The sequence below is a fragment of the Ahaetulla prasina genome, chromosome 10 (genome assembly GCF_028640845.1).
Source record: "Ahaetulla prasina isolate Xishuangbanna chromosome 10, ASM2864084v1, whole genome shotgun sequence".
NCBI lineage: Eukaryota > Metazoa > Chordata > Lepidosauria > Squamata > Colubridae > Ahaetulla > Ahaetulla prasina.
The window spans coordinates 22,234,144-22,254,249 of NC_080548.1; the positions used below are offsets into that span (position 1 = coordinate 22,234,144).

At 44.3% G+C, this 20,106-nt stretch overlaps 1 protein-coding gene across 2 annotated transcripts in view; it reads left to right on the top strand.

Moving 5' to 3' along the window:
• Positions 1-417: 417 nt before the first annotated feature.
• The window catches only part of LOC131204495 (beta-1,4-galactosyltransferase 3-like), a 33,185-nt gene continuing 13,496 nt past the window's right edge, over positions 418-20,106 (top strand). For both annotated transcript variants that reach the window (XM_058195867.1, XM_058195868.1), the window contains exon 1: positions 418-629. The gene's annotated coding sequence lies outside the window, so the exon portion shown is untranslated. The remainder of the gene's footprint in view (positions 630-20,106) is intronic.

The window sequence follows — 20,106 nt, forward strand, 5'->3', positions numbered from 1 at the left end:
GTCCGCCAGGACTTAAAAGTTGCCAAGGTTGGAGACTCCTGAACTAACCTAACCCTGCATTTGGCTTTCTGCGGCTCCTGCAGCCGCCCCGCTTTTTCCTCGCTGCCCCCGCCCCAACCATCCCCAACCATAGCCAGCGGCCCCGCCCTCTTTCCCGGGTTTTGTGAATTTGCCACCACTCTGCGCCCGATGACGTCGAGAGCATTCGGGTTCCGATTGGTCGGCTTGGGCGCCGCCTCCGCCCCATCTCCCGCGCGGCCCGCCCCTTTTTCTCGCCTCGGAAGGCGATTGGGCCGAACCGTTCGACTCTTCGACCCGCTTGCGCTCGGAGGCGGGGACAGAGAGAGAGAGAGAGAGAGAGAGAGAGAGGGGTTGAGGGGAGGGGGGCGGGTCATGAGGCGCGCCGTTACTCCGGCGCCGCCTCGCCTTCTCTTGGCTTCAGCCGCGTCGCCTCTTAGACCGTTCTCGGGAGGGAGAAAGAGAGGGAGGGAGGGAGGGCCGCCCTCAGTCCGTCGACGATCGCGGAGCCCGCCGGCGGGAGCGGCGACCCGGAGGCGGAGCGGGGAGCCAGCAGCAGGCAGAGAGCGAGCGCCGGATCTTCCCTCAAAGGGAGAAGCATCGTCCCGGCAGTAAGTGCGGGCTTCCTCACAAGGAAACCCCCGGGGCGTCGGAAGGGGGCTTGTGGCGGCCGCGCGGCGCCGTATGGAGGACGGGATGGGGGGTCGGTTCTTCAGGGAAGGCGATTGCCGGGGTAGCGGCGGCGACTTTTCCTCAGGATTCACCCACCCGCGCTCGTGCAACAGGCTGGGCAGCCAGTCAGTCGCAGCCCACCCACTCAATAAATCATCCATCGCCGCGGTGGGTTCACACGAGCAGCTCCAGACACGCGTGTCGTGGCTTACTTGGCGTGTTGTGAGAACCCGCCGACGCGCGCGCGCGCGTGTGTGTGTGTGAGTGAGGGGTTCCTTTAGGGCTTCTCTCTCCGCCTTTCCCCCCTCCCCTCAACCCGCGTTTCCCCCGCACCCAAAAGAGTGGAAGTTCCCGGCCTCCCCTCCCATCTCCCCCAATCCCCACAAGTCGGGGTGGGGGGGGAGAGGAGAAGGAGGGAGAGCAGCCTCTCTCTCCCCCTCCCCCCCTCCTTGGGGAATGGGACTGAAAAAGTATTCATTTCCTGCCTTCTTCCTTCCCTCCCTCCCCCCCCCCAAAAAAGTGAACATATATGTCAGATGTTTTGGCCGGAGAGAAGAATTGGACTTTGGGGAAATGGGCTACTTTCCCAATTAAGGAAGAGAGAAATATTAATAATTTAAAACAAAATGTAGAATGGAGATGTGGGGGGGGGAGGAGGGAAATCTAGTGATGTTCTCCACTGCTTCTTCTGCTTCTTCTTTTTTTTTTTTAAAGAAACAAAAATAGGTACCAGTAGAAGAAGAAAAAAGGGATGTGGTGGCTCAGAGGCTAAGATGTTGAGCTTGTCGATCCTGAATCCCTAGTGCTCCCGTGACTTGTCCCAGCTTTTGCCAACCTAGCATTTCGAAAGCTCGTAAAAAATGTAAGTGGAGAAATAGGGACCACCTTTGGTGGGAAGGGAACAGCGTTCCGTGCGCCTTTGGCGTTGAGTCATGCCGGCCACCTGACCACGGAGACGTCTTCAGACGGCGCTGGCTCTTCGGCTTTGAAACGGAGATGAGCACCGCCTCCTAGAGTTGGGAATGACTAGCACAGTATGTGCAAGGGGAACCTTTACCTTTTTAGAAGAAGAAAAATTGTTGCTGGCAATCCTAAGAGGAAGAAATTGGCCAAAGTTGGCAGGTTTCTCTCGTGTTTATTATGGAATGGGGATGCCTGCACGTTTATGTAGAATGGAGGTTTGGTGGCATTGTTCTTCCTTCTTCATTGCTGCTTGTAAACCTAAAGGTAAAGGTAAAGGTTCCCCTCGCACATACGTGCTAGTCATTCCTGACTCTGTGGGGTGGTGCTCATCTCTGTTCCAAAGCCGAAGAGCCAGCGCTGTCCAAAGACGTCTCTGTGGTCATGTGGCCGGCATGACTCAACGCCAAAGGCGCACGGAATGCTGTTCCCTTCCCATCAAAGGTGGTCCCTATTTTCCTACTTGCATTTTTTACATGCTTTCGAACTGCTAGGTTGGCAGAAGCTGGGACAAGTAACGGGAGCTCACCCTGTTACGCGGCACTAGGGATTCGAACCACTGAACTGCCAATCTTTTGATCGACAAGATCAGTGTCTTACCCACTAAGCCACTGCGTCTCTTATAAACCTAGAGAAAATAAATAAATAAATAAAAAGGAAACCACAATTTGACAGCTTCGATGAGTTGTGTTTCACAAATGGCACAGCTAGAAAAGAGGAGGGAGGAAGGCATAATCTTCCTTTGGGGTTAATAGTCTCGCATTCACACAATGTGTTCGTCCAGCCTTTCCCCACACTCGGCCTCTTTTAGTTGGACAGATTCTGTCCCTCAGAATTGTATGGTGTGGTTGTGATGGACAGGGGATTAAAAAGAAAGCCGGATGGGTGGTGTGTTTAAGGTTCTGGCCTAGAAACCAGGAGATGGGTGAGTTCTAGTCCTATCTTAGGCGTGAAGGCTAGCTTGGTAATATTGGTCCAGTCGCTCTCAGCCCAGCCCACCTTCCAGGATTGTTGTATGGAAAATAGGAAGAGGAAGGTAAGGTAATAAAGGCAGGACAATCTTATTTAAGACTTAATTAATGCCGTATGTTTGAAGGCTTTCCAGGTAGCAGAAGACAACCCTATTGATTTAACCTAAGTGGCTAGATGTATGGAAGAATTTTTTTAGGTACTAAATTACATATTAAACAGATCTGAAACTTATTTGCTGGCAGCATTAATGACATGCCACCAACTGACAAGTCATATTTCAATGTATGAATCCAACCAGGGTTTATAAACATGAAAGCTGCGTTTTGGGCTCCCTAAGACTTGGATTTTTCCTTTCCAATTCAAGGGAAATCATTGACCCTTACCTCAAACACGATGAAATGCTTGCATCTTTTCTATTGCACAGGTAGGTCTCATATTTTAGGGTACCTCTTCCATCCACCGGAAACATGTTTGCTGTGGAAAGGTAGTACTGAAACCACTATAAATGGAAGAACCTTTCCATCCTTATTGGTTGTTGGCTTATGGAAGTTGAAGCTCCTAGGTTGGCAAGTCTGGTATAGAAAGTGTGTGAAAGCATTTATATGTCATGCAGAACCATAATACGGGTTGCTTGTTTTGGATTCTATGTGTTCAATTGTTGCTTATTCCACAATTATAGGTAATACACAAAGAACAATTGTTGCTTATTCCACAATTATAGGTAATACACAAAGCCTGCATAATGAGACATCAAGTTGCTGCGCCTTGTTGGGAATTCTCAATATAAGATAGATTGAAACCTTTTATTTTCTACCTAAGCATCCAAGATTTCCAGATTATATAAATGTTCTTCATAACTGAAGAGCTTTTTTGGCTCATTCAAATTCTCCTTAAATGAATGCATCTTTTTCTTGTTTTATCTTGGAGGTTCTCAACAAAGATAGTCTTGATTTTTCTTATAATATGTTTCGAACTTGAATGTTTAGTACTTTTCAAGACTGAAATCCTATGCTGTAAGGTAAAATAAATTAGATTTTTTTCTTGTGAGCCTTCATTTGTGTATTATTAGAGGCTCCAGATTGCCATTCCTTTTGAGAATAGAATAGAGTAGAACAGAACAGAACAGAACTTAGACTTACTGGTGTATACTGCTTCACAGTGCTTTTACAGCAATCTCTGAGTGGTTTATAGAGCCAGCATATTGCCCCAACAATCTGGCTCCTCATTTTACCAACCTTGGAAAGATGGAAGACTGAGTCAACCTTGAGCAGGGCAGGATTGAACTGCTAGCAATCGGCAGACTGCACCTGTGATACTGCATTCTAACCACTGCACTATTACGGCTAATAAGAATAAGAATAGAATTCTTTATTGGCCAAATGTGATTAGACACACAAGGAATTTGTCTCCGGTGCATAAGCTCTCAAAGTACACATAAACAACAAGGTAATACAATCATAAGTTGCCAATAGGAAAAAGTAATAGGAAAGGTGAGAAGGATAATAGTATTACTCCCTATTACATACCGTAGGTATATCTTTAGGCATAAGACTGCTACGGGAATTAGGTGTTCTGCAGAATGATGGCATGGGGGAAAAACTGTTTTGGCATTCAGTGCCCTGTAGCTGCATCCTGAGGGGGAGGAGTTGAAACGGTTTATGTCCAGGATGTGAGGGGGGGTCTGTAGACATTTTCTCAGCCCTCTTTTTGGCTCGTGCAGTGAACAAAGTCCACAGTGGAAGGCAGGCTGGTTGCAGTTGGTTTTTCTGCACTTCTAACTATCAGTTGGCAGTTTGTAAGGTACAACATTCTTTACATGCATTTTGTAATGCTCAGTTATTTTCCTTTTGTCGGCCAATTCTAAATATTGGCTTTTGGATGGAGCTTTTTCTGAACAACATACAAACTTAATTTCTCAGAGATTTTTGTCTGTATGGGTGTAGCCCGTGGCTAGGATTCTCATCCAGCACAAACCCTATACATCCCTAAGGCAGTGATATTCCAATTGGATCATGGCTTGCACTACAGCAGTTTTATTTTGTAATTCTAAGTAGAAGAAGTGTGTATATTCTGCAGTGGGGCTTCCATGTCAGCTGGGAGTTACTCTTGCAGATAAGCTGTTTGTCATCATGCTGGTATTCGTAAATACAGATAATCCGTGACTTACGACCATTCGTTTAGCAAAACATTTGAAATTACAGCAGGGTCTGAAAAAAGTAATGATGTAGGACCAGTCTTCCCGCTTATGACTGTTTGCCGTGGGGGCACAGTGGTTAGAGTGCAGTACTGCAGGCTACTTGTGCTGACTGCTGATTGCCAGCAGTTTGGCAGTTCGAATCTCACCAGGCTCAAGGTTGAGTCAGCCTTCCATCCTTCCGAGGTCGGTAAAATGAGGACCCAGATTGTCGGGGGCAATAGGCTGATTCTATAAACCGCTTACAGACGGCTGTAAAAGCACTGTGAAGCGGTATATAAGTCTAAGTGCTATTGCTATTGCAGTGTCCCTGCGGTAATTTGATCACAATCCAGGCACTTGGCAAATGGTCGCATTTATGACAGTAGGAGCATCCCTGGGGTCACCTGATTGCCATTTGTGGCCCTCCTAGTCGGCAGTGGGGAAGCCAGCAAGGGAAGCTGGTAAATTGCTATCATGTGATGCCTTGCTTAATGACCACAGCAAAAATATCGTAAAATCGGGTACAATTTCACCTCATGTCTTGCTTAACCACCGCAATGCTTGACGATGAATTTTCTGGTCTCGATTGTTGCCCTAAGTCAAGGACTGCCTGTATCCCAGTGAACAGTCTTATAGGTATCGAGAAATTGACTTTTCTAGAATCAAGAAAAGATTTTTCAGTCTTTTCTTTTGTTTCGCTACATCCCCCCCGCTCCCCATTGTAAGAAGGAAAGATTTTGGTTAATTTTAGACTTGAGTCTGTGGGCAGAGAACTATCACTCTCCATTTTACTGTTCAGCACCTCATAATTTTAGAATGCTTTATAAATAAAATAGCATGATGGCTTCAGCTGTTGGGCTTGGAAGGTTTTCTTTGTCTGAACCTTCAACCTGACCAGACTGAGAAAAAAAAATGAAGAAACAAGAGCAAAAAGAAAATGTCGGGGATGGGGAGGGAATAATATTCTTTTTTCTTACCTTCTCCTGAAGTCTTAGAAGTAATTCCCCTGCATTTGTTTCTTCTAAAGGATCCTGTTAAGAGTGACCTCAAATCCAGAAAAAGGCAAACATTTCCGAACAAACTGGGCTTAATTGATTACTTCACTGGTTCTCTCAACCTGTGGATCCCTGTGGGGGTCTAAAGGTTTGAAGAACTGTTACGATTTAAATCTCAAGTTAAGTTTTGGGGGTTTGTGGCCAGGTTCCGTGGCCACAAAAGGGGGTCCATGGTAAAGAAAACGTTGAGAATCATTGGATTACAGGTAGTCCTCCACTTACAACAGTTCATTTAGTGACCGTTCGAAGTTACGATGGCATTGAAAAAGCGAGTTATGACCATTTTTCTACAGTTATGACCGTAGCAGCATCCCCAGGATTACATGATGAAAATTTGGACCCTTGGCAACTACAGTTCGTACTTACGATGTGTGATTCCCTTTTGCAACCAGATTCACTTTTTTTTTTTTTAATTTGAATTTATATCCCGCCGTTCTCCGAAGACTCAGTGCGGCTTACACTGCGTTAAGCAATAGTCTTCATCCATTTGTATATTATATACAAAGTCAACTTTTATTGCCCCCAACAATCTGGGTCCTCATTTTACCTACCTTATAAAGGATGGAAGGCTGAGTCAACCTTGGGCCTGGTGGGACTTGAACCTGCAGTAATTGCAAGCAGCTGTGTTAATAACAGACAGACTTAGTCTGCTGAGCCACTTAACAATGGTGCAACTAACTTAACAACAGTGATGGTTCACTTAACAGCAGTGGCAAGAAAAGTCGTAAAATGGGGCAAAACCAGCTTAATAAATGTCTTGTTTAGCAGCAGAAATTTTGAGTTCTATTGTGGTTGTAAGTCAAGGACTCCCTGTAGTTCCTGGGTAGCTCCTTGATATAGAGAACAGCACAGAAGCTCTTTGCCATTGCCTTCTTTCTAATGCAGGTTTTTTTCTAAGATGCAGTCCTGGGATTTTGAGATAGCATTTAATCTCCCATCCAGGGGTGGGCTGCTGCGGGTTCGCAGGGGTTCGGGAGAACCTCTAGCTGAAATTATGCGCAGTTTGGAGAACCCCCAAATCCCACTCCTGGCTGGCGCTGTCCACCCCGCCCCACCCCTCCCAGGAGTCCCCACGCAGCACATTTTGGATGCAAGTAAGTGCAGGGCATGGGCCGAGGCCCGGGGAGGGTGAAAAACAGACATATGGGAAATTCAAGAAGGCCAGAAATGGGCCTGTTTCTGACCTCCGGAGCCTGGGGAGGCCGTTTTTGCCCTCCCGGAGGTTCAAAAAAAGCCTCCTGAGCCCAGGGAGGATAAAAACGTCCCCCTCCCCCCCATGATGATGAGTCTGACTAGGCCACGCCCACCACAGCCACACCCACCCAGCAACCAGGCAAAGAACCCCTTATTAAAATTTTTGAACCCCCGCCCCCCCCGCTCCCATCCAAATGCAAATCAAGTCTGACTTTCCTTAGAGTCAAATTTTTCTCCTTGTTGGGGAAAAAAAGGCACAAGGGAGTATACCTCTTACTTCTGAACTCCGGACTAGCGAACTTTTCAAAAGCTGTAGGTTTGATAGTCTGTGGTTGAGAAGTACGATGTTGTTTTTCCTCCTGTGGTTTCTCCCAACACTTGTATTTTAATGACCGATTTTATTGGAATAATTTTACACACCACCTGTTTTTAATGGCAGTAAACTGCCTTAAGGTTTATTTTGAACAGAAAGGCAGGGTGTAAATTCAGTAATTAATTAAAAAAAAAAAGTAAACTCTGAACATAGACTTTGTATTTTGTGGTGGTGGCCATGGCAGCAGATGAGTTTTGCTCCATTAATTTCAGCTTTTCTTCTGTTCATTCGCCTGATTACCTTTGAAAGTTACCAAAGTCTGTGGCCATTGCCATTCCTGATGATAGCAAATTGCATTGGATAGCTTTTCCATTGCACAAAGAAATATATGTTGTAGTTTGTTTTGCATCTATAACCGACCACTTTTCATTGGGTGATTCTGAATGGTTATTACAGTAACAGGAAGTTCTTTCTAGTTTCCTTCAATGAGGAATACAGTATTTTCATAAGCTACTATCTTACTCCCTTTTTCTAAGGAAAAGTAATACACGTTTTAGTGTTCCCCATATAAAACACATTTCAACACTTGGTTCAGCTTGGTTAATCATTTTCTGCGCGACTTCTTATCTCTGAACCAGGATAGACAAATTTAGATTCGGTTGTGAAGCCCTTTTGTTCTTGTGAGTATGTGCATGTCCATACACACACACACACACACACACACACACACACACACACACACACACACACACACATACTTTTTAATAGCTAACTCAGATTTATTGCATTTTTTCTTCTGGGCAGATTGCAACAGTTACTTTCTTCAGGTACACAAACAAAACTGTGTTTCATTACTGTGCCTTAGGACTAGAGCCCAGGAGACAGAAATGGAAGGAAAGCAGTTTTTAACTAAAATTTAAGGGGGGGGGAAAAAACTAACAGGAATTGGTTGACAGGAGATTATCTCTTTGAAAATTTGAGAGGGATGTTCCTTTGTTTAAAGCAGGGGTGTCAAACTCAAGACCCGGGGCCCGGGTTCGGCCCGTGGAGTGCTTAGATCTGGCCCTTGGGACCGCCCTGGAAACAGCGAAGGATTGGCCCCTGGTGCCTCTGCCAGTGAAAGTGGCGTAGTCCTCCCGAGCTCCGTTTTCGCTGGCGGGGGGTTGCAGAAGGCCGTCGCTGCTGAAAACGGAGCTCGGGAGTCCATTTTCCCTGGCAGAGCGCTCGGGGCCTCCACTGGTACCCCTGACACAAGTGACATCGAGCTGGCCACACCCAGCCCCCGGCCCCCCCAAGGTCAAACACAACCCTGATGTGGCCCTCGATGAACTCAAGTTTGACACCCCTAGTTTAGAGCTATTTAAATAAAGGCTGGAATGTTATTTCCAAGCAGAGGGAAGACCTGAGAGAGTGCAAGGCCAGGTACTGGCACCTGGAGGCTCAGTGGGCTGAGATGGTCAGCCAGTTCCAGGCCGTGATGCATTCCCACTGGAACAAGGCCCTCTGATTCATTGCCACCAGCAGCACTTCCCTCCAGCCTTTGCCCAAAGCCCCACACCAGGAGGCTGAAGCAAACCCCAAGTTGGAATTTCCAACCCTCCGACCCACACAAAAAGACCCCAAAGGGGGAGACACTCTGCAACAACACAAGCGTTCATTGCACGTATCCAGTCCAGGGACTGTAGTTTGAGGACCCCTGATTAAGTGCAAGATAAAAAATGCAAATAATTTTTCTGCGGACCACCACAATTTTCTCATGGATCACCAGTGGTCCACGGACCACCAGTTGGTGACCACTGCCTTATACCATTTCAGACAAATAGTTGTCCAAACTCTTCATAAAAACTTCCTATGTTGGAGCAGCCACAACTTAAATGGATAGAAAATGGATGCTAAATCAGATGATCTTCTAAGATAGTTTCCTATCTATCATCTAAAGCAGGGGTCTCCAACCTTGGCAACTTTAAGACTTGTGGGCTGGCTGAGGAATTCTGGCAGTTGAAGTCCACAAGTTTTAAAGTTGCCAAGGTTGGAGACTCCTGATCTAAAGGACTTGGTAGAGTGAAAGGTGAAATGAATTACATTGTACAATAAAAATTACATGAGCCCAATATGGGCACCATGACCTCATGTTTTAAGAGAATGAGTAGGGTGTAACTTGAGGGAGCATGCGGTATATGAAGTGGTCATATTCAACTGTTACAATCAAATCAAGTAGAAATAGGAAGAGAATGCTAAGCCTGTAAAGAGAGCGTAAGAAACTATTAGGAAGTGTCACCTGGTGTACAGGGCAAGTCTTCCTTTTTCCTTAACAGTTTCCACGATGCCATTAAGTATCTATATTTACTATGGCAACTTCCTATTTTGAATGAACGGCACACAAGCAACGTTATCTTGAGTTAACCTGTTCAGAAATAATTGTAAGAAGCGATTGATTCCTCAGGGTTGTGTCACCCTTGTTTGTAAAGATGGATTTTGAGCGTGGGCCATCGAGTCTTTTTTGGCTCCTAGCGACCATATAGATTTTAAGGATTGGATGACTTTAAAACAGCCTCTGGATAAACAAGAGTTTATCCAGAGGCTGTTTTAAAGTCATCCAATGGGGCTTTGGCATGGCCTCTTCTAGATTATATTTAGAATATAATTTAGGGTCACTTTGTACAGGTATAGTACATGCCTTTTGAGTGTTGTGCCGGGCACTGGGTTCTAAAAAGGAGTGGATGAAACTAGAAGAGGCCTGGATTTAATTTATTTGGGCTAAAATCGCAGTGAATCTATCATTTACTCTGTAATCATATGTTTATACTTTCTCCTGTTCCATTAAAAATTGCAGTTCAGTGTTTTATCAACGAATGATTTTGGTGATTCGTACTGTGTTAACTATGGTTCTTATTTATCCTAGCTCGAAGTTTTGATTATTTTTTTTTTGGTTCCTTAACGTAACATATTCAATTATTCATAATTAATGATGTGAGGAAAATTATAGCCACTTACAGGTTATTAAATCTCCTGTATGTTTACCTCCTGTATAATTTACATTTAAAAATGTTCTTTGCCATTTTTTTATCCATATAGTTTATCACTCTTCTGTAAAACTTCTATTTATTTATTTTTTAAAAAATACTTTTTATTTTTTTTTAAAAAAAAACAAGACATAACAAGCACTAATAAAACATATAGTCCTTCTTTACATCAGCTTTGTTTAGGTATTCTTCTATTATTTACATTTTTCCCCTCTCGTTTCCTTTAATTATACTTATCTTTTTTGTCCCATTATCCCTTATTTAGGTATATATTCCATCATACCTATCATTATAACAATTCATTTTCTTTCATTCACTACCCCTTTTGTGTGTGTGTGAGTGTGTGTGTGTGTGTGTGTGTGTGTGTGTGTGTGTGTGTGTAACCTTCTCCCCTTTTTCATCATTTCTGTAAAACTTTTACATGGAAAAAAACAAGCAAATGAAAAATTACATTGCAGCAACTTTTTAGAGAGTTGCATACCTTGGTTACTCCTCTCTGAGAATCAAAAAAAAAAAAAAAAGTTCCTAGAAGAATTCATGGATTCAGATGAAGCCACTGGATTGTCTTTTGAATCCATGAAATCAGGGGTGGCAAACTCAAGGCCCACGGGCCGGATCTGGCCCACGGGGTGCTTAAATCTGGCCCATCGGGCCAGCCTGCAAATACCAAAGGACCGGCCTGCAGTACCTCTTCTGGCTAAAAGGATACACCTGCAGCTTCTCGTGGCCCATTTTCGGCCTCCTGCAGGACTCTGCCGGTCAAAAACGGGCCACGCTTTTGGCCAGCAGAGTGGAGCTGGAGGCCGAAAATGGCCTGTTTTCGGCCCATTTTCGGCTTGTAGAGTACTGCAGAAGGTGAAAATGAGGCACGGGGGTGGGGGTGGGGCGCATGCAGGCTGGGAGTTGAAATCTACAAGTCTTAAAGTTGCCAAGGTTGGAGACTCCTGATCTAAAGGACTTGGTAGAGCGAAAGGTGAAATGAATTAGGTTGTACAATAAAAAGTACATGAGCCCAATACGGGCACCATGACCTCATGTTTTAAGAGAATGAGTAGGGTGTAACTTGAGGGAGCATGCAGTATATGAAGTGGTCGGATTCAACTGTTACAATCAAATCAAGTACAAATAGGAAGAGAATGCTAACAGGCCACCCTGTTTTGGCCAGTAAAGTGCTGCAATTCAGGCTGAAAATGGGGCAGAGGGGGGTCACGCGTGCCTTCCCCGTGTCCTGTTTTGGCCGGCTGCAGGAGGCATCCGTCCCTGTCTCCCCCCTTGCTCCCTCCCTGCGGAGGAGAACTACAGTGCCGATCCAGAAATCCAGTTTGACACCCCTGCATTAAATCAAGATCTGTAGACTTCCAAAAAGAAAAGAAAAAGTGCATTAGACATGCCCTTGAATTTGTCAACCTAGATTGGATGTTGTTTGCAAGCTGGGGCTTGTTTCTATGTAAAAAAAAAACAAAAAACCAAACCTCCTTTGAGATCAGGTAGCCCTTTAAGAAAGACTAGATCCAAGGGTGGAATCTTGGGAGCCTCTCTGTTTTCTAAGCAACTGAATGCAAAGTCTGCTCTGGGGATTGGAATTAATGAACCCGTGCTTTAACTCTCGTATGGCTTCTGTGTTTTCTCCCTAGAGAATAAATAAGTAAAATAGGCCGCCAAGAATTAGTCTAGGAGCTACGGAAAAACATCCAAGTAATGGTTCAGTTCCCGAGAAGGATTTGTTTGTTTTGTTGTTTTGAGTTGGAATTCTTCTGTTATCATTCCATCCATGTTGTTGTAGTGAAAGTTGGGCTCATCTTGAGAAAAAAAACAAAAAAACCAACATTGGGACCGTTTAGCACAGGGGTCCCCAAACTTGGCAGCTTTAAGACTTGTGGACTTCAACTCCCAGAATTCTCCATTTGAAGTCTACAAATCTTAAAAGCTGCCAATTTTGAAGACCTCTGGTTTAGCAAACGCCATGAGCTAATTCAGAGAGCTGTTATCTGTTGGAGAAGTGACATCTGGTATTGACTAAGTTCTATCCTCCTCATGAAGGCACTGCACATTCTGGATGTGTGACACCCCTCTTCCCCTCCCCTCCCCTCCTTTCCACCCACCCACCCACCACCCTTCCAGTTTCCTGGTTTTTGCTTTGCACCAGCAGCGTTCCACTTCCTGTTTAAATTGGCTGAATGCTATTGGCTCGAAAGGACTATATATATTACTCAGTCAATGCCAAGTTTTATCCGTCTGCCTTCGGGCTTGTTGGCCTGGCTGCCTGCCCTGCTTCTAACTTATCACATCTTTTTAGTGTCTCTGATTCATTGCAGAAACTCTTATTGAAATTGGAATCAGACAAATCCTGCACTCCAGGAAACAAAGGTTTTTACCATAGTTCTGCTGAATAAACAAAGCTGTGTTAATATGAGTCAGGCGGCCATATACATTTGCTTAATAAATTAATTTTTTTTTAAAAAAAAAAAGTGTGTTGGCACAGTATTTTTTTAAAAGATTTCTCAAGTGGCCACGTAGCTGAGGAGTTAACAAGCTGGATAGGCCCAATATATATATATTGCTTGTTTCCTTACTATTGATATTGTTTCCTGATTGCTTATTTGTAGCCTATGACTATCATTAAGTGTTGTATCATTCAGTGTTAAATTTGTACCCTATGGCTATCACTAAGTGTTGTAAGTGATGTACCTTGATGAAGGTATCTTTTCTTTTATGTACACTGAGAGCATCTGTACCTAGACAGATTCCTTGTGTGTCCAATCACACTTGGCCAATAAAAAAATATTCTATTCTATTCTATATTGTACAATATTGCTTTATCCTTAATATGAAGCACTTCTTATTTCTGAATGAACTGATGGAAGACTTGGAAAAATGCTGTCCCCAAATTAAAGAGTTAGGGTGCTTCTTCAGGTGTGAACTGAAAGGTTGCTTCATGGCTGTCTCTCTGCCCAATATGGACGCCAGGAAGCTTTGCTCTGGGTCACACAAGGTACGTAACTTTTGACAGGAATGCAGAGCTGCAAGTTAAGAATTGGACTCTTCTGCGTTTAGCCATAAGGAGTCAAACTCAATTTCTTTGTGGGCTGCATCAGGGTTGTGTTTGACCTTGAGTGGCCATGGGTAGCCATGGGCAGCCATGGGCATGACACGTGGGCACCTGTGGTGGCTAAGTGCTAAGGCAGGACTTCCCTGAGACCCTCCCTCACTTTCATTATATTCCTTCCTTCCTTCCTTCCTTCCTTCCTTCCTTCCTTCCTTCCTTCCTTCCTTCCTTCCTTCCTTCCTTCCTTCCCTTCTTTTTCCTTCCCCCTTCATTCTAATTTCTTCTTCCTTCCCCTTCTTCCTTATTTTTCCTTCCTTGCTCTCTTCTCATCTTTTTCTTTCCTCTTTCCCTTTCTCCTTTCCTGCCTCTTCTTGCAAGCTCAAATGCAAAAGGGGAAACATTTCTTCTTTTGTTTTGTTTTTAGCTTTGATAGACTTCCGTATCTCATTTTTGGCCTGGACGCCTCCTGTAGCACTCTGGCAGCCAAAACGGAGCATGGGCCTCCCGTGTGTGGCTCCCCGTGGCCCGTTTTTGCTACCAGAGCCACCACGGTCCTTTGCTATTTCCAGGCTGGCCCCATGGGCCAGATCTAAGCATCCCGTGGGCTGGATCCAGCCTAAGGGCCTTGAGTTTGATACGCCTGGTATAGGGTTTCCTGCCTGAGCAGTGGGTTGGAGTAGAAGACCTCCAAAGTCCCTTTCAACTCTGTTATTCTATTGGCATTGGAGGATATGGTGTTAAAAAAACCTCCATACTAGATTGGTATCAATTATCAAGAGTCGTGGTGGTGCAGTGGTTAGAATGCAGTACTGCAGGCTATTTCTGCTTGCTGGCTGCCAGCAGTTCAATTCTCACCGGCTCAAGATTGACTCAGCCTTCCATCCTTCCAAGGTGGGTAAAATGAAGACACAGATTGTTGGGGAAAAGATGCTGACTCTGTAAACAGTTAAGAGAGGACTGTAAAGCACTATGAAGTGGTATATAAGTCTAAGTGCTATTGCTATTACTTGACTGAGCTTTATAGGAATAGCTGTCCAGGATCTAGCTCAATGAAAACCCACGAGGCTCAGATCTTCTATAAACCCTCATAATTTTTACTTAACGTTTCAGTGATAATTTGCCCATCTCTTAAAAGTAGATAATTATATTTTATTTCTAGAAGCTGTTTTCTTCATTGCAGATGAAAAATTAACCTACAATAGACGAAGAGATCCTAAGGACCAGTTGTTGTTTTTACAAATGGTGCAGATATTGATGTACCTACTTTATAAAGGATTAATTATATGCTTTTTATTTCTCTAAGTTATTTGTAAACAGAGGTAGACAGGTTGATGAAACCAAAACGCTATTTACACTTTTGTTTTACAAATCCATGTTCTTGTTACAACGCTTGCATGTAGCCCTTACCCATATGTTTACATATGGATTTAAGGCTCATCTGTACAATGCTTCCTGTGTTTCGTGTTCCATTTGGTTGGTAGATTGGATGGTTTCGTTCTCTCCTGCTGGATGTATGAAGTGGCTCCTTGGTAGGGACAGAATATCTTTTTTAACAATGGGAGGGCAGCATTCGGGTTTGCAAAATCATTTTTTATTGTGGGTTGCACTGTCGGTCAAGTTGTTGTGATCCAGACCCAAGTAGGTAGTAATAAACTTAGTCCGTGGAAAAACAAACTTTATTCGAACAGCTGGGAATTACTTCATTCCCAGCATCGTTCAACTCAAAACAAATGCCTCCCAACACAAATTCCTCAGTTATCTAACAAACCTTAGTCCAATTAGGGAAACTGCCAAAGGCCCTTCCTGGCAAATATCCAGAAGCCACAAAAACAAGGACATACACGAAGCAGAAGACGGAGCAGAAGACACAGCTACAACGTTGTTTTCCAGCAAAGCTAAAACACTGGTGCTGGTCTTTTAAGCCTTATGGGAGGGGCCAATCATCTCTTGGCCCTATTCCCAAATTGTCCTCTCTGCTTGAGCTGCTCTTGCCTTCTGGCAGCTCTTCTCATGCCTGCATTAGGAACAGGCTCCTCCTGTTCCTCTGCCTCACTACTGTCAGCCTCCGGAGGCTCTGGAGTCCGCACCTCACTTCCTGATGGCCCTGGCCTCACCTCAGCCTCATCGCTGTCCGACTCCGTTGCCAGCTCTGTAGGCTGCTGACGGACCACAACACAAGTGTTCAGACTTCATCTGCCTATCACGTCGAGTCTATGGAGATTCTCAGTCGTCCAAGTCATGGTTGTCCCAAAGGTGCCTTTTTCAAGAGACAACTGGGTTTTGTTTTTCCCTGAAGACGTTTTGCTTCTCATCCAAGAAGTTTCTTCAGTTCTGACTGAATGGTGAGGAATGGAAGGATTTATATTGCAATCATCTGGTCATTCGGAAACCCTTTGGGACTACCTAGCAAAAGTCCTTTCCAAAAAATCTGGGATAGGGAGATATAGTTTGATGGTGTTAAAAGAAGGTTATTGAAAGATATCCAAGTAAAATTGCCTTTTGCAATTGAGTGATGATTTTGTTATAGTGGTGTGCCAGATATTTTAGGATTGAACCCAAAGTATATTAATATTATCTTTGCTTTCTTTTGCCACTGTCATTCTACTTATGAATGACAGGTCTATGATAAGTTGCAAACTTCTCTTGTATTCTGCTGCCTCCAGTTTCTGTCACACCACTATTCAGACTTTTTCACCTTTCTGATTGACAGTTGTTAGGTCTGGGATGTTACGTGGCAAGTGCCTATCCGTTTGAATTCTAAAGTAGACGGATGTTGTTTCTTGCAGATATTCCAATTGACCGTTGTTGCAACTTTATCATATTGTTGTTATGTATTATTAGTATTTTTTATAAAATCAAAATTGTATGACCAACTGTTTCAACTCCTACCCTCAAGATGACGCTATAGAGCATTGCACACCAGAACAACTAAAGACAAGAACAGTTTCTTCCCGAGCACCATCACTCTGCTAAACAAATAATTCCCTCAACACTGTCAAACTATTTACTAAATCTGCACTATTATTAATCTTCTCATCGTTCCCCTCACCCATCTCCTTCCACTTATGACTGTATGACTGTAACCTTGTTGCTGGTATCCTTAAGATTTATATTGACTGATTCCCTATGACTATTATTAAGTGTAGGGGGGACATGGTGGCTCAGGGGCTAGGGCGTTGAGCTTGTTGATCGAAAGGTCGGCAGCTCGGCGGTTCGAATCTCTAGTGCTGCCGTGTAACGGAGTGAGTCCTGTTACTTGTCCCAGCTTCTGCCAACCTAGCAGTTTCGAAAGCACGTAAAAATGCAAGTAGAAAAATAGGGACCACCTTTGGTGGGAAGGTAACAGCGTTCCATGCGCCTTTGGCGTTGAGTCATGCCGGCCACATGACCACAGAGATGTCTTCGGATAGCGCTGGCTCTTCGGCTTTGAAACGGAGATGAGCACCGCCCCTTAGAGTCGGCAACGACTAGCATGTACGTGCGAGGGGAACCTTTACCTTTACCTTTATTATTAAGTGTTGTACCTTATGATTCTTGACAAATGTATCTTTTCTTTTATGTACACCGAAAGCATATGCACCAAGACAAATTCTTTGTGTGTCCAATCACACTTGGCCAATAAAAAATTCTGTTCTATTCTATTCTATTCTGTTCTGTTCTGTTCTGTTCTGTTCTGTTCTGTTCTGTTCTGTTCTTAAACTGGAACCCAACTGGCAAAGAGTGAATCAGCTATTAATCTATACAAGCTCATACAGAAATCAGAAGGAGTGTGGCAGCACCTTTTCAGACTTACAAATTTTATTAAAAGCCATAGTGGTTTGTGAACTACTGCTCACTTCATTAACTTCAGGGCCATGGAACTGTAGCTTTTAATAAATACCTTTTAATAAACTCTTATTACAGTAGTTTGAAAAGGTGCCACAAAGATTTTTGATGACCACAGAGTAAGATGTCCCCCTACAAAGCTTTGCTGGAGATCCGATGCATATGCAAACCATGAGTGTAGTTGATCTCCCTGCCTCCTCCTGCTCTCAATGCTTTAGGAAGTCTTGCCAAGCAGAAATAAGGGCCTTTCACAGCGGAAGAGTAACCTTAAAACATTCCTTTGGGGATTAGTCAAATCCCAAGCAGAATGGCTTTTTCCATAAGAATCGAGTTGCATACACCAATGAAATAGGATCATTAAGGAAATTGTAAGAAGGGTACCCTTGGCTTAGTCTTCGGGATCTGGGTCCTTCAGATCTTGTTTCTCTGCTAGTGGCAGGGAACCAGACGCTGCTCCAGCTTGTGAAAAATCACTGATTTTGCAATTTTCATTCCTTGATGATGATGTGTTTGAGGTGAAGAACTATGAAAGAACTAGGAGGGACTATTTGTCGAGCAGTTTTGGTTTTAGGCTTTTGAGTTCATTCTTCCTTACTCACTGATTAAAGAAGACTGTCAGGGTTGGGCAATCCCTAGAGGGCAACTTTATCCCTGAAGACTCTCCCCGCTGCCTCATATTAGTCTTTTTCCAATATTACCTCTGCTTGGAGATGCTGAGCTTGTCGATCGAAAGGTCGGAAGTTCAGTGGTTCGAATCCCTAGTGCCACATAACGGGGTGAGCTCCCGTGACCCAGCTTCTGCCAACCTAGCAGTTTGAAAGCATGTAAAAAACGCAAGTAGAAAATAAGGACCACCTTTAGTGGGAAGGTAACAGCGTTCCTTGTGCTTTTGGCCTTTAGCCATGCCGGCCACATGACCACGGAGACGTCTTCGGACAGCGCTGGCTCTTCGGCTTTGAAACGGAGATGAGCACCGCCCCCTAGAGTCGGGAACGACTAGCACATAAGTGCGAGGGGAACCTTTATCTTTACCTTGGAGACTCAGAGTGTAAGTTCAAGGAATAAGGTCTCTTTTAACAGGGCTGGCCATTGTTCTGGACACTCTTGATGGTGGTTGGAAGAAGCTGGCAAAGTATGGTGACAGAAAGGGAGGGGAAGAGGAAGAGGAGCAATAGAAAGGGGGCAAATGAATTGGCTTTGGGGATTTTCAAGGAGCTTTAGGTATTGCAATGATTCCTGATGGCTGCATGTTTGGAGAGCAGGGGGTGGGAGGAAGGTTGGGGAGATAAATGCAGATCAGGAAGGTCAGCGAGAACACGGCGTCCATGAAGTATATTTTCTCAAGCCTTTGTCTTAACTTGGGCAGCAGCCCTACTGGGACTTTTATTAATTTATTACCCGTTAATGAGCTATGTCTTGTTCTATTGCACGAATTGGTCAGTTTTATTTCATAAAGATCAACACGTTTTATCAGGCCGTTATAAATTCCACACCAAAGTCCAACGTGGGCTCGCATGTAAATGCCTGATAATATACTAATGGGTTTTGGGTGTGATACTATATTATGAGAACTTTGCCGGGAGCTTGGGAGTAAGAGAGGAATTCAGTGCCACAAGTATTCCTTCATGGGAAGGAAGGAACAGAGTTCATTGTCTTCATAAGCCAAAAGGATCAAAACCGGGGGTGAAATGCTCCTGGTTCGGACCGGATCGTCCGATCTGGTAGCGATGGCGATGGGTGGTTTGGAGAACCGGTAGCAAAAATCCCTTTCCCCCCACATGGCCAGCTGAGCCCCACGATAATCAGAGTGTTGTTTTTTTTAACTTTTAAAAGCATTTTTTCTTCAGCCGAAAAAATGCTTTTAAAAGAAAACGAAAGCCTCTGACGATCAGGCAACTCAGCTGGGGTCGTCAGAGCCTTTTAAAAGCATTTTTTACAACCTCTTCCGCCGAAGAAGTTGTAGAAAAAATGCTTTTAACAGTAAAAAAAAAAAAAGTTGGCCATGCCCACCCAGTCTTATTATACCCCCCCCAAGCCACACCCACAGAACCGGTAGTAACAAATTTTACATTTCACCACTGATCAAAACAGTTGAAATCAAAATTTTCTGTTCTGATCTGAAAGGGGAAGAAGAAGAAGAAGATGCTTTTTCCAACCTTGTGTGTGTTTGTTTTTCCCTGTGTCTCTTTTTCCGAATCTCAGGGTTTCTCTTAGGTATGTTCCTTCGGTGATAGCGCTGAGATCGTTTTCATCGAAGATTGATCAATTTAATTGACTTAAGGGAGCCGTTGTTTTTTCTTTACGAGCGGCACGGACTTGTGTCAGAGGCAGCAAAGTAGCATTATTTGATTTGTATCTGCTTCTCGCTGCCTTTGTGATCAGCACCACCTTACTTGCATCCTGTTCTTTTTCCTCTCTCTGCTTTTGAAAACATGGATTAGGGATTTTCACTGTGCTGTAGACAGGAAGCAATGTCAGAGCAAAGCTGAACAGACTGTGCAAAAATTGCGTGTCACTACATGGTGGCTCAGTGGCTAAGACGCTGAGCTCGTCGACTGAAAGGTCGGCAGTTCAGCGGTTCGAATCCCGAGTGCCGTATAACGGGGTGAGCTCCCGTGACTTGTCCCAGCTTCTGCCAACTTAGCAGTTTGAAACACGTAAAAAAAATGCAAGTAGAAAAATAGGGACTACCTGTCGTGTCCCACTCCTCTGCTGACGGCCGGGTCAGGGAAATCCGAATCAGGCTTGCCTCTGCAGCTCTGCCCAAAGTCCTAGCAAAGTCCTCAGAGCAGGCAGGAGACCAGAAAGTGACTTCAGCAAGATAAGTTCGACTTTGCCTGACTCAGAGACTG